At 36.5% G+C, this 15,979-nt stretch overlaps 1 long non-coding RNA gene across 4 annotated transcripts in view; it reads right to left on the bottom strand.

The window, feature by feature from the left end:
* LOC101902249 (uncharacterized) overlaps window positions 1-15,748 on the bottom strand; it is a 328,523-nt gene extending 312,775 nt beyond the window's left edge. For 2 of the 4 annotated variants that reach the window (XR_009495817.1, XR_009495819.1), the window contains exon 1: window positions 15,532-15,746. This is a non-coding gene — a long non-coding RNA (uncharacterized lncRNA). Of the gene's footprint in view, window positions 1-885; window positions 1,107-15,531 lie in introns of those variants that run through there. The other 2 variants (XR_009495818.1, XR_001501008.3) reach the window with 2 other exon arrangements.
* Between the last annotated feature and the right edge of the window lie 231 nt (window positions 15,749-15,979).

Here is a 15,979-nt window from a genome sequence, read left to right as displayed (position 1 = left end):
ACACGACTGAGCAACTGAACTAAATGGAACTGATACATGAATATGGGCTTCCCTGGTAGTTCAGATGATGAAGAATCTGTCTGCAATATAGGAGAACAGGGTTCGATCCCTGGGTCAGGAAGATCCCCTGGAGAAGCAAATGGCAACCCAAACCAATATTCTTGCCTGGAGAACCCCATGGAAAAAGTTTTGTAGCATACAGTCCATGAGATCAAAAAGAGTTGGGCACAACTGAATGACAAAGCATGGATGTGCACACACACGCACACACACATACACACACATGAACATATATATATATATATATATATATATATGAAGTCTATATGAAGTCTTCTATAGTCTATGAAGTCTATATATATATATGAAGTCTATTTATACTTATTATCATAATGGGTTTCTTTTTAAATAAATATTATTTTAAGTCTAAGAAAGAATACTACCTGGAAAATCAGAAGTCATTGACCATCTTCCTTAGGAAGAATTGATAAAAATAAGGACATGGGAGTAAGGGAAGAAAATATTTCTCATTGCATTTGCATATTAATATAAAAGATACAGTAGTAGAGCATTTAAACTGTGAGTTTAAAGGCAATACAAGCAATTCTACTAAATTTATACGATTTATCTTCTTCTTTTTAATTTTTAAAATTATTTTATTGAAATATGTTGATTTACAATGTTGTATTAATTCCTGCAGTAGAGCAAGGCAATCTTTATACATATATATATATATATATATATATATATATATATATATATATACACACACACATACATTACTTGCTATATTCTTTTCCATTATGGTTTATCACAGAACACTGACCATACAGGTCACTGTACTACACAGTAGGTTCTTGTTTATTCATTTTATGTATCACTTACCTTCTTAGCAGACTTGTATAAAAGTATTTTGCAGGGCTTCCCAGGTGGCTCAGTGGGCAAAGATTCTGCCTGCAGTGCAAGAGACCTGGGTTAGATCCCTGGGTCGAGACGATCCCGTGGAGAAGTGAATGGCAACCCACTCCAGTATTCTTGCCTGGAGAATCCCATGGACAGAGGAGCCTGTTGGGCTATAGTCCATAGGGTCACAAAGAGCCAGACACAACTGAAGTGAATGAGCACACGTAAGTATTTTGCTACTCAGTTTTTGTTACATAAAAGATAACTATGATTGATAACATAAGGAAGTTGCCCAGAAGCATTTCTGTTGAAATCCATTAATAATAGGAAAACAGAAGTTTTGGTATTTAGTGCTTATGGTATTTATCCCATATGCTTTTAAGCCAATAGTATATGTACACATACAGGAAATACTTGAAGAAGGAAGCCTCAAGAATGTCTTAGCTCCCTTCTGAACAGAACTATGACAATCTCTGACCACCATCAATGGTCTCAGTCAAAACAGAGGCTGATGTCCTCAAGGTTACAAGGTCATAACATTTTAGCAGATAAAGCAGATGCAAAATCTGCCCAAGAACTTATGGGAAATTTATAGATAGGTGTCAGGAAAAATTGAAGACCTATTCTCTGAACCTAGAAATGCAACTTGGCAGGGGAAAAAAAGCTTGAGGAAGGAGTTAAGTGGGAGATAGTCATGGGAAATGTCAAGATAGCTGAAATAAATGAGTTAATGAATTTTACCTGGACTTAACCTTTTTAAAAATTCTGTGATCCAAGCTGTATTTTTTTTTCACCTCTAGGTTTATTCAATCTGGAAGCATCCCAAGATCTTTTGGGGGTGATATTTTTGGGCAGTATTTGCTTGCTCATGTGGCATCACGAATAAAAAATAATAGTTTAATGTTATATTGGGGAAACTAAGCATTCAAATAAGTAAGCAGGGATTAGCTGCCTTCTGATTATAAAGAGGGCTCTTAGAGCTTAATCCCCAGGAGCTATTTGCTCCAGTGTTTTTAATGGCCCTTAATAGCTGAAGCCTGCATAGAACACATATGCATGTATTTATATTTGTATTGATACATATTTCATGTATCAATTTCTATTCCCTAGCTGGAATTTGTGCTGTGAATTACTATAGTACTCTTTTGTCTAAAATGTAATTATCTAATTATGTGTTCAGGGAGATGGCAGAGCTAGACTCATAGAGTACCAATTCACAAGCATTTAATTTTTGTTGTTAATAAGAGACTATGAGAAAAGGGATCTTTCTCCCTCTGGAGTGGGGACACAGTACTCATGCTTAAGTGGTATTTTCAGAGTTGGAATCTTCCTTGCCAGCTCCTCTGGGCATCTCATTAAGTGTTTCTAGTGCTGCAGGGCAGTTTTGGCCTCTGATAGGACCCCTAAAGGAATCCTGTTAGTACATCTCAGGAGAAGAGGCCATGTAATGTGAACTTAAAGTAACTATGGAACATCAAATAATGCTAGCAAGATGTGGTCTTTACTTTTTTTAAGGATGATACAAACTCCTGTGAAGTCTCTTTTTAAGGTTCACTAAACTAGTCATAGCTTCCCTGGTGACACAGCAGTAAAGAACTCTCCTGCAATGTATGAGACAAGGCAGGAGCCATGGGTTCAATTCCTGGGTCAGGAAGTTCCCCTTGAGAAGGAAATGGCAACCCACTCCAGTATTCTTGCCTGTAAAATCCCATGGACAGCCCATGGGGTTGCAAAAGAGTTGGGCACAACTTAGTGACTCAAAAAAAAAAGACAACAAAAAGCCCCTCCTCAGTCCAAAGGTGGGTGAACCATCATTTCACTTTGGACAGTCAGTGAAGACAGGGACTGGAAAACTTGTAGGTAGTAAGCCTGTAGGCTTGCTCTGATGCTATCCTTGGGAAACTAGTCATATTGTGAGCCCACACTGATTCATCCCCCAAATTTGGTTGAATCTAAAGAGCTGATGGAAACTTATGTGATTGGCCAGTAACACAGAAAAAGGATGAAGCTGCACCTAGATTGAATTATGTCAGCACCCTCCCAGCTGCACAGCCCTTAAAAAATTCGAACCACACAATCATCAGTATTTTACAAAGCTGAATGCTATATGTCTCTTTTGACAATGAGGACTCGGTTAAAACTACATTTTGGCACTCTGAGAGATGAATAAAAATCTACTTAAACGTGGTGTTTCTAATACTCAGTGTCACGTTTTACCGGTTGGCACACATTTATCACTTCATTTCCCAGTGCAGTAAACAACTCGTAACTGACTGGTTACTTTGATTGACAGCAGCCTTGGGCATTTCTTAGCACTCATGTTACAGTATTGCATAGAGTCAAACTTCCATGGTAATTGGCTTCCACAACAACAACAATAATAGAAATAATCATTTCAGAGTTAATTTAAAGGAGCCAAAAGAAGTCAGTCAAATATGAGGACGATAAATTATGAGGATTTCTCATTTAAGTAAGTAACAGGTTTAATGGCTTTCTCTAAGTACTGAGATCATTCAATTGAACATCTGCTTTCCAGCTGTGCATATTGATATATTACTAGGTTTTTATTCCCCTCTACCCTAAATGTATCCATAAGTTTTTAGGAGTTTCACTACCTGACTTTTTGACAAAGGCTTGATTGTGAATGATATAAAAATGTCAAAAATTCTGGAGGCCATATTATGCCCAAGGTATTATTTTTCAATTGACTCCAAAGACAGATGTCCATGAACAATTAAACCATTCTCCAATCACACCTTGTTCCAGCTGGGATCAGAGAATTAAAAGGAAATAAACCCTCATAATTTACTTATTGCTAGAGTTCCTATAGTTTCCTGAATGTTTAATGGAGTCTTACTGAATAATCGTATCAATACAAAAGCTATTTTGTCCATTGCTTGGACTTCTGAAATTGGCTTTTTGGTATTAAATGTAGTATTTCTTCTCTTATAATAATTCATATACTGATCACCTACTCTCAGAGAAAGCTCATCGGAGGGATATTAGGTTATGTTAAACTTGCTAAATCCCAAGTCAATTCTTAAGGCGTTTAGTCAAAAAGTACCACACCAAAACAATCTGTTCTAAAAAAAAGTGAGCCTTGCTAATCAACATAGATGTAACCCAGTATCTTCTCTAATAGGGCAACATGGAGTGTGGTCTCCTCTCTCAACAACAACAAAAATCCCAGATAAGATGTCTTCTTCCAATCAGCCTTTAGTATTACTGTCACCATAGCAACTAAAGAGCTCAGAACTGCAACCTAAACAAGGGAGCAAATAACATAAGTTTATGAGCCACTGCATTATCAGCGTTCATAAGATACTAATTCAAAAAAAGCTCATCATACCCACAAAGGACAAGCCGTAATTCTCTTTCCCCTACCAAAAGTATGGTTAATAAAAGTATTTCACCATGTTCTGGGCTTTATGGATTAAACAGCTTAAGATATGGGATGATGTAAGCCAAGGGGACCATGTACTCATTCCAGTCCCATGATGCACTTCACAATGGCAGTCTGCAGACTGGCACAGCAATATCCCACCTAAGATGAGATTTATTGATTGATTGGTTTAATTTTATTAAATGACACTAAAGAAACACGGGTTGTTTTTTTTTTTCATAACAATATATGTAATTAGGAGAATACTATATATGAAAATACAGTGTAGGACATATTTGGCCTGCCCCAAATGAGTTCTAAAAATAATAGACCCTTGAGCCATCACCATTTTTCAGATTCTTAAAAGAACATCATCATCTGTGAGATGTTTTCAAAATTCTCTATTATTTTTCAAACAGCAATAAGTTTCTAATCATTTTAGATGCATATCTCAGAAGAAAGGTTAACAGTGATTATAACAATGATAATAATAATAATACAATTAATAATAGTTAATAGTACTTGCATATCTTATGGGCTTCCCTGATAGCTCAGACAGTAAAGAATCTGCTCACAATACAGGAGACCTGGATTCGATCCCTGGATCTGGAAGATTCCCTGGAGAAAGAATGCCAACCCAGTCCAGTATTCTTGCCTCAAGAATTCCATTCCAAAGGCCCAATAAAAGGCTAAACTTACCAGTTGATATATATTTCTTTTATCATTAATTTTTGAATGTGCTATTTTTTCTATTACAATTCCATCTTCTTCATGTCAAATCTATATCTAATTTAAGCTCTGTGACTTTTACACGATTCTTGTCAAGATTCATTTTGGTTACCTTCCATACACTTCTGTTTTTAAAATGGTAGTCTTTGAACACTTGTAGCTTATAATTCGGAGAAGGCAATGGCACCCTACTCCAGTACTCTTGCCTGGAAAATTCCATGGATGGAGGAGCCTGGTAGGCGGCAGTCCATGGGGTCTCACAGAGTTGGACACAACCGAGCGACTTCACTTTCACTTTTCACTTTCATGCCTTGGAGAAGGAAATGGCAGCCCACTCCAGTGTTCTTGCCTGGAGAATCCCAGGGACAGGGAAGCCTGGTGGGCTGCTGTCTATGGGGTTGCACAGAGTCAGACACGACTGAAGTGTCTTAGCAGCAGCAGCTTATAATTTCTATGCATTTAATACCTAACATATCTGATCTGGTATTATATTTAGCTCCAAAGACAGTCAAAATTTCCTTCTCCCTGGCTTCTCAGAAAGCAGACTTACCAATGGAGAGGAGATTACAGACTGGAATATTGCCAAGTGCCCTGGTCAGAAGGTTAGTCCAAAAGGTAGCTTAAAGCAACTGAATTCTGGGAGATGAGAACAAATCAGAAATGAAGTCAGCCATTCCTGAGGGTAAATCTTGTATGAATGGGAGAGAAGCAAACAGGCCGACAGTAGCTATATCCCAGCTTTTCACACAGTGTGAAGAGAAGAAAATATCATCAGAGTCAGGGATCTGATGCACAAGTTTCCCCAACAGGCAGATAATAAAGCTTTCTTTGTGGTTGACTGGGGACAAGTAGCATTAGAACCACAATCCCTAAAAAAGCAATAGACTCTTAGTTTCATGGGAAATCAGATAAATAAATATGAAGGTTCTAGTTACATGTTGTAGGTCTATTACCATTAAAATTATAAAGTGAGGTAATCTGTGAAGTCAGTTTGCTTCTCTACAAAATTATACAAAATTCAATAGCCAAGACTTTCTTTCTTCCCTTTAAAATCAACTGAGATGCACTTCATAAATAATAAAATGAGAAAAACCTTTGTGTTTTTACCTGAAATGATTAACTTTGTCATTGATTTAAAAATTCTAGAGACATGCTAAGCTCTTCTACCCAAGGTAATGGTCATTCTAAGACCTACAAGGTTTATCATTTTGAGAGAGGACGGGCTACATCGAGGATGGGAAGCTTAGATGCAGATGGATGATGAGAAGTTACAGTTTGTTAAGCCCTGAAGGTTTTACAACTTAAATAGGAAATGAAGTACGAAGAGTTCATGTAATTACAACACAGTGTGACAAGTTCTCTGTTAAAAATGCGAGTACAGGGTACTCAGAGCACTGGCATTCCAGCCAGAATGGAAAATAGATGACTGAAGAAGAGGCAAAGTGAGATCAGGAAAGCTTCTTGGTGGATAAGACATCTGAGTTACATTTTGAATAGTGAGAAGGAATTTGCCAGCTGAGTCTGGGTAAGAAAGGTAATACATTCTGCACAAAAAGTCTAGCATAGCATTTTCAAAGATCCTTAAGTACTTTAACATGGATGGATGGTAAAACTTCATGAATCAGAAAAATCAAGTCTGCAGACTTTTGCAGATGCCAGATCACCAGCAAACATGGCTATCTGGAGTTTGAATTTGATCCTGAAGCCATTGGTGAGCCATGGAATGGGTTTAAGCAGTGAAATCACACTCTTTAGCTTTTAGGAGGTTTGAATTTTTAATCCATCTTTCATCAAATGGAGTATCGAAAAGATCAGAAGCCAAACCAGCCTGGAGCCTAGAAGACTAGTCACGATAACTCGTATGGGAAATGATGCAACTGACGGAAGAAAAGCCGTGAGATTCAAAAGGAAGAGATGTGGTTGAGTATGATTAAGAGTCCAAATTTGGACTTGCTCTCCACTGGGTTGAAAGAGGGGGAAAAAGCAGCAGATTGGGGAGGGTAGAGGTAGAAAATCCCATTAGTCTTGGGACATAAGGTTTTTCCAGAATCTGTTACCAAGCTCCAAATCTCTAGGGCATGATATCCCTTTTATGTGGAGTCTAAAGAGAAATGATACAAATGAACTTATTTACAAAACAAAAACAGACTCACAGAATTTACCAGAAAGGCAGGGAAACAAAGAATGTTCCAGGTAGAGGCAACAGAATTTGCAAATGACGTGAAAGTGGAGCTATTTCAAGGGTTAATTATTACTGAAACTTAAGACTGTGCACAGGAGAAAGAAAAACAAGAATTAGTTAATAGTGATTACCTCTGGGGAGGAGCTCAGAAAAGTAGAGAATGACAGAGATGTACCTTGTTTAGGTTGTGTGAATTTATTTCTTACAATGTAGATTTTAAGTATTTAAAAAAATAAAAATACAGTTGCCTTATGACCGTGCAATCCCACTCTTGGGCATATATTTAAAGAAAACTCTAATTTGAAAAGATACCCGGTCGTTCATAGTACTATTTTCAATAGCCAAGACATGGAAGCAACCTAAATGTTCATCAACAGATGAATGGATAAAGAATATGTGTTACTTATACACAGTGGAATATTACTGAGCCACAAAAGGAACAAAATAATGCCATTTGCAGCATTGTGGATGTTCCTAAAGATTGTGATATTAAGTGAAGTAAGTCAGAAAAAAACAAATATCTCATGATATAATTTATATGTGGAACCTAAAAAGGATATAAATGAACTTATTTACAAACCAAAAATAAACTCACAAATATAGAAAACAAACTTATGGTTATGAAAAGGCATGGCGCCAGTGGGGCAGGGGATAAATTAAGACTTTGAGATGAATATGTACATACTACTATATTTAAGTAGATAACTATTAAGGACCTACTGTGAGGCACAGGGAACTGTACTCAATGTCTTGTAATAAACAATAATGGAAGATAGTTTGAAAAAGAACATATGTATGTATGTATAACTGAATCATTTTGTGGTACACTTGAAACAAACACAATATTGTAAATTAACTATATTTTGTTAAACTCTCAACAATTACTTTTTAAAAATAGCTTAATAAAATGAGAAACACTTGAAAGAAAAAAAATAAAGAAAGAATGAATTTATGGTTTTATGACTTTATGGGAGGTGGGGGCTGTGGGGGGAAAGCATAGTTAGGGAATTTGAGATCAACACGTATACATATATATTTCAAATGATTCTCTTTATTGTACAGCAGAACTAACATTGTAAAGCAATTATATTCCAATAAAAATAAACTACAAAAAATTGAATAATAAAATAAAATGGATAATCAACAAGGACTAACTGTAGAGCACAGGGAACTCTGCTCAATGTTATGTGGCAGCCTGAGTAGGAGGTGAGTTTGGGGGTGAATGGAAACATGTATGTATGGCTGAGTCCCTTCGCTGTCCACTTGAAACTATCACAACATTGTCAATCAGCTATACCCCAATAAAAATCAAAAGATAAAAATTGTGTATAAATGGAGGCAGCTCACTGTGGAAAATTAAAGAATGGGCGGTCATGATGGCCAGTATGTTCCAGGGAATTCTTGAGAGGTGAACCAGGAGAAGTTTTAGCTTCACAGAAAAAAAGGAGGAAGATAAAGATGGCATTTTTATACACATTCTCCTTCTCTTGCCTTTTGAGTAAGAAGAAGGAAACTGAGCCTACAATCAGCACTCAGCTAGAGGTGTAAATCCTAGGAATAACCCTGGTGTGGGCATTCTACAAAAATGGGTATTACAATTTTAAGTACCTTTTCTTCCTTGCTAGATTTTTCAGGGTCAGAACTGTGTCTTATACCTTAGTAGTTCTGGAAGTGAGTAAAAAACAAGCAAACAAACAAAAAAAAGGTGTGCTCTAAGTTCATCTTTAAAGACAATCTTCTCTAAGGATGGTGAACTCATTCAGCATACAGCAATGTTAATACAGCATTTCTATGTCTGTGGGTCTATTTCTGCTTTGTATATAAGTTCATTTGTATCTTTTTCTTTTATAGGGTGGAAAATAAATTTATGGTTACCAAGGGGGAAGGGAGATGATGAGGGATCAATTACGAGTACACATATCACTATATATATAGAATGGGCTTCCCTGGTGGCTCAGTGGTAAAAAATCAGCCTGCTAATGCAGAAGACATGTGTTTGATTCCTGGGTCAGGAAGATCCCCCAGAGAAGGAAATGGCAACCCACTCCTGTATTCTTCCCTGGGAAATCCCATGAGCAGAGGAGCCTGATGGGCTACAATCTATAGGGTCTTAAAAGTGTTAGTGACTAAAACAACAATTTATGGAATAGGTAAATGATAAGGACTTATTGTATAGCACAGGAAACTATGTTCAATATTTTGTAATAACCTATAATGGAAAATAATCTGAACAAGGATAGATTTATATATAAACATATATGTATATATACATGTATAACTGAATCACTTTTCTGTCCACCTGAAACTAATACAATATTGTAAGACAACTGTGTGTGTGTGTGCATGTGTGTGAGTGTTTGCTTAGTCATGTCTGACTCTTTGCAAACCCGTAGACTGGAGCCCGCCAGGCTGCTCTGTCGATGGAGTTTTCTAGGCAAGAATACTGGAGAGGGTTGCCATTTCCTACTCCAGGGGATCTTCCCAACACAGGAATCAAACTCCCTTCTCTTGCGTCCCCTGCAATGGCAGGCCGATCCTTTACCACTTCATCTTTAATAATTTCTTTTTCCTCTGCTCACGTATACAATACAGCATTTCTAAGTTGTAATCATTCACAGAACACATATTTACTGAGCACATAAAATGTGCTAGGCACAGCTCTAGAGATGGAGGATGTGGCAGTGAATGAAATAGGAAAAATCTCCTGTCTTTATGGAGGCAGCATTTTAGGCAAAGAACAGATAATAAATAAGATAAGCCAGTAAATGCATAGTATGTTAGATAATGGTAAATGTAGCAAGAAACCATGAAGCAGGAAAGGGGAAAAAGTATCAGAAGGTGGCCGCAATTTTAGTTTATCTTTCAAAATTTTTATTGGAATATAATTGATTTACAATGTTGTATTATGTTCTGGTGTACAGCACAGTGAATCAGTTACATATATACATATATCCATCCTTTTTTAGATTCTTTTCCCATATAGGTCATTACAGAGTGTTGAGCAGAGTTCTCTGTGCTATACCGTAGGTCCTTATTAGTTACCTATTTTATATATGGCAGTGTGTATACGTCAGACAGAGTAGCTTCATCTGGTCTCATGGAAAAGCTGATATTTGAATACAGATCCAAAAAGGATATGAGCAAGCCACACAGATATCTGGGGAAGAACCTCTGAGTAGCGAGAGAAGCACATGGAGAGGTTTAGAGATGGAAGTTGACCCAGTGTGTTTAATGGCCAGTGGGGATAGAAGGTATGTGAGCAGAGAAAATGAGAGCAAGAAAAGTAGGCCATGAGAGAAGAGAGGTGGTGAGTAGCCATATCAGCTAGGCTCAGTCATGCTAAGGTAAGGCTGGCTCTTTTTCTTAGTGAGATGGAAGCCCTTGCAAGGTTATCCGCAGAGGAATAATACAGCTTGATTTATGTTTTAACAGGCTCACTCTGGCTGCTGTGTTGAGAATAGGGTTATGAGATGGTGGGCAGGGGCCAAAGCAGAAGAAAATTAGGAGGCTTTTGCAATTATCTAGGCATGAAATGGGGGCAGCTCCCAGCTTGGAGCAAGATTGTGGCAGTGCAGGAGATTAGAAGTGTTCAGTTTCTGGATATACTATTAAAGGTTCTGGATATATTGTTAAAATTTCTGGATATACTATTAAAAGGACAGACACCCAACTCATAAAAGGGAACATGGTGCCTGGGTTTGAAATTGCCTTAGTCCCCAAGACCAGGAACTCCAAGATCTGAGGCTGACAATCTGGAGAAGCAGGAGAGATCTGATGTGTAGGTCTGGTCTGAAATCTTGCCGACTCAAGACCCAGGGAGAGCCAATGTTTCAGTCTGAGCCTACAAGCTAGAGAAGACCAATGCTGGGAGATAAGTGGTCTGGCAGGAGTTCCCTCTCATTCAGACTTTTTGTTCTATTCTGGTCTTTGACTGGATGAATCCCATTCACATTAGAGAGGGCTATCTTATTTGCCCCATTTAATTCAAATATTACTCTCATCTAGAAATATCCTCACAGACACACCCAGAATAATGTTCATCCAGAAGTCTGAGTACCCACCCGATGGCCCAGTCAAATTGACACATAAGATTAACGATCATAAGTCCACCCTTTGTCAGCTTGGGACCTATATGCATCTTCTTAAGTCATACTTAGGCTCCAAATAAGGACAAGGTCATAATTGTACCCAACATAATACAGCTCTCTTGTGTACAATCGAAAACACACTAACCTCTTTCTCAGAAGAGAAAGTAAAGTCCTTGAGTGATGTTTATTCTTCTCCTTGATATTCCATAACTAATTAGTGGTACTTAAACATTATGATATAAAGCTAACACATCTTAGGTTACATGCTGAGAGAATACAGAGGGAAAAAAACAAACACATTTACTTCATATATGCATGTACAGATTCACAACAAAATAAGGAGAAAATACTAATAACAATCACAATCCTCATTTCTTTAGTGGTCACAAGGTTATAGCTTATATTATAACTACCTTCTTCCACTATTCATTCTGTATTCCCTTTGCCTTCAGCAAGTGCTTCAGCCTGTTGTGATTCTTTACCTGGTGGAGTAGTAGTCCAATCTCCCCTTGATATTCAGGATTATCACTGTAGAAAGTGTAGTAAATCCCTTCTTTGCCTGTTAATCCAAAGGCAAAAGCATTGTGGACAATGGCTGGTCTCTGGTCTTAATTTCTAATTCAATGGAATCTTCCTTGTGTCTCCTGGTGGAAATGCCTCCTTTTCAGCTTAGACCTCTAGACCAACAGAGCATAAACTCATGGGAACAGGAATTGAAAATATTGCTAGTGGGATCATTAAGTGTAAGAGTGAGTGATATCTTTAACACTTATGGCCATGATTCCTGGACCTCAAAGCCTGGCTGTAAGTGAAGCAGCACCATATATCAGACACTGATTCAGAGCATACACAACTTTCTACAAAGAATTTTGACCTACCTCTCTTTCAGGTATTGCCACTCAACGGGCACTGTATCTGAGACAATCATTCTGTCAAGCCAGCTGCTTCAGGATGGTGGGGAATATGGTAAAACTAATGAATCCCCTAAGCATGGGCCCATTGTCACATTTTTGTGATGAAGTGAGTTCCTGGTCACTCATTTTGTTCTTTTCAAATATTCAATTGAATGATGCACATCCACATAAGGGAGGGCAATCTGCTTTACTCACTCCACCCATTAAAATATTAATTTCATCTAGAAATACTCTCACAGACACACCCAAAGAAATGTTTGGCCAAATGATTGGGCATAAAATTAATCATCACAGCAAGCTTGTTCTAGGCTAGCTTTAAGAATATATGAATGTGCACAGCAAAAGAGCTATAAACAGAACAAAAAGACTTCCTCCTGAATGAGAGAAGATACTTGAAAACCAGATATATGATAAAGGGTTAGTATCTGCAATAGACAAAGAACTCATGTAACTCAACATCAAAGAACACTCAAATGATCCAATGTTTAAAAAGGAGGCAGAGGACATAAATAAACATTTTCCAAAGAAGAAATACATAAGGCCAAAAAGCACATGAAAAGATGTGCAATATCATTAATCATCAAGGAGATACAAAGCAAACCCACAATGGGATATCAGTTAACATCTGTCAGATGGCTATTATCAAGAAGAAAAGAAATAATAAGTGTTGGTGAGGATGTGAAAAAAAGGAGCCCTTTGTACATTGTTGGTGGAAATGTAAATTAGTGCAGCTATTCACTATGGAAAACAGTACAGAGGCTCCTCAAAAAATTAAAAATAGCACCGCCAAGCAATTTCACTTCTAGATATCTATTCAGAGAAAATTAAAAAATAACTCAAGAAGATTTATGCACCTCTATGTTCATTGCAACATTATTTACAATAGGCAAGACATGGAAACAATCCAAATGTCCATCAATGGATGAATGGACAATATATATATTATATACTTATATATTATTATATATTATTTATTATTATATTTATATTATATATATAATAAAGGAATATCTTTCAGCCATATAATATGAAATTTTGTCATTTGCAACAACATGGATGAACTGTGAAGGAATTATACTAAGTGAAATAAGTCAAGACAGGGTCGATGCACGATACTGGATGCTTGGGGCTGGTGCACTGGGACGACCCAGAGGGAGGGTATGGGGAGGGAGGAGGGAGGAGGGTTCAGGATGGGGAACACAGGTATACCTGTGGTGGATTCATTTCGATATTTGGCAAAACTAATAGAATATTGTAAAGTTTAAAAATAAAATAAAATTAAAAAAAAAGAATCATTCATAGCTCTGCTTAATAATCAATATATCACAAGTGGATTAAATTCAATTAATAAAAACAAAATCAGTTCAGTTCAAAAAAAAAAGACAGAGAAACACAAAAACCATATTATCTGGCTTACACGTAGAATCTTATAAATAATAACAACAAATGAACTCATCGATACAGAGAATAGATTGGTGTTACCAGAGGCAGCGGATGAGAAGTGAACGGAATGGGTGAAGAGGTTCAAAATATATACATTTCCAATTATGAAATAAATAATACATGCAATTTAATGTACATTATGATGTCCATAGTTATTAATGCTGTACTGTGTATTTGAAAGTTGCTAAGAACATAGATCTTCAAAGTTTTCATCATGAGAAAAAATAGGTAACTGTATGGTGACAGATGTCAACTAGACATTGTGGTAATCACCTCACAATATACACAAATATCAATCATTATGTTGTACAGATGAAGCTAATAGTGTTATGTGTCAATTACACCTTTAAAAATGGCTGTAGTTTAAATACTTCTGTCAAAGCATGTTTAGTAGAGATAGAGTTTGTTTCAGAACAAACTATTTGTGAAATTTGAGACCAAACTTTAGCTTGTAAGGAGTAGATTAGTAAATTAGAGAAAGGATTTCAACATGTATCTTGTCCTATAAACATAACACCAGGGCAGGACAGAATGAAGAAAGTAGGAGGTCAGAAAGTACATGCAGGCTTGCTCCTTACAATAAAGCGAGTAACATATTACCTATTAGAGAGGCTATCCCTGTCCATACTTGATACTGAATACAACATGCAAGATACAGCTAAAACTTTTTATTTTTAGCACAGGAAAGATGTTTGAGTCTGAACCTATGTATTGGTTTTTGAAAATATAGTACCGTATCCTTTAGATGCTGACCTTGATGTTACATTTACTGCCTTATTGGCACTAACTTCTGTTTGATAATCTACCAACAGATGGTCAGGGTATCTTGGTATGTTTTCTAGTCCCTTGTCTATTTGTACATCATTTGACAGGATACTTCTGAGGCAGCAAAATTTAGCCAACAATGTTATGGTTCATTGTTTCTAGCAGTGGTTTTGGCTTTATCTGGAATTCTTTGATTCGAAGTGATATATGACTCTAATCGTATTCAACCAGATTGTCAAACAATAAGGATGTGACAACTCTGTAAATTTCCAAGATAACTGTTCTCTTCTATAACAACTGCACAGTATCCTAATATTAGAGCACTGTGTACTTGGCAAATACAAAAGTATTATCAAATGTGTCATTACTTATTTAAAGATAAATGGTAGCATACAGATTGCTATCCCAATTTTTAATGGTAATAAGTTATCACTCTAGTATTTGGAACAGTTTCATTGTAATATGCAAGAATGATGGAGAAATTCAGAGCCAAAAATTGTTTGGATTTTACACACTATAGTGAAATATTTGGCAGAATTTGGTATATGATTTCAGATTTAGTAATGGTTTCAGAACCCTTATATAGAAATATCACAGAAATAATTTGGCAAATATGGATTGCAACAGTTGAATTTTTATATCATTTGTTCTGAGAATGCAATTTTTTTCTCTCTGATGAAATATAAGAAATGGGGACCAAACTTTGAGGAAAAAAAAAAATTGTCACAGCATTGAATATAGAAACAGAAGTGGGAAGTAGTTTGAATTAACAAATATTGGAATAGATTATGGCTTATTAAAATAATGCATTTTAATGCAATGCACATTATAAACCAGTTACATAGTGTTTCCAAAATATTGAAAAATGAAACCATATATAAAATTTCTACTGTGTATATCTGTTTGTGTATATATATGTGTGTGTGTGTGTGTGTGTGAGGAAATATAATAAAATATAAACAATATATCTTTTTTAAAGGAATCGGTATATTCAGTCAGCAGAGAACAATGTATCCTTGATGGTGAGATTATCCAAGCTTTTTATTTCTTCTTTTTATTGAACTTTTACCAGTTTCTACAATGATACATGGTGTTCCCTGATGGCTCAGCAGGTAAAGAACCTACCTGCAATGCAGGAGACGTAGGTTTGATTCATAGGTCAGGAAGATCCCTTGAAGGAGGGCATGGCAACTCAGTCCAGTAGTCTTGCTGGGAAAATCCCACAGACAGAGGAGCCTGGTCGGCTACACTCCTCAGGGTCGCAAAGAGACACAACTAAAGCAACTGAGCACATATAATGATGCATACAAAGTGATTAGAAAAAAATCCATAATAGTTAAAAAAAAAAAAAACAGAAAATAGTTTAATTGTTAATTCTCTGCCATTAATAGAGGCTTCTATTGTGTGCAGTTCCATGGTGCTCTCATGCTGTGAGTAGTAAACAGAAAATTTTCAGTAGATATAAAACTGTTATGAACATTAGTTATCTTTTGAGTTGAAGGCATATAACTTAAAATTGTCTTAATACTAGAGGAATATAGATATTTTGATAACAGATTTTGAATCTCATTGA

Source organism: Bos taurus, chromosome 9, assembly GCF_002263795.3.
Source record: "Bos taurus isolate L1 Dominette 01449 registration number 42190680 breed Hereford chromosome 9, ARS-UCD2.0, whole genome shotgun sequence".
NCBI classification, from domain to species: Eukaryota; Metazoa; Chordata; class Mammalia; order Artiodactyla; family Bovidae; genus Bos; species Bos taurus.
This window is presented reverse-complemented; position numbering and strand designations above follow the sequence as displayed.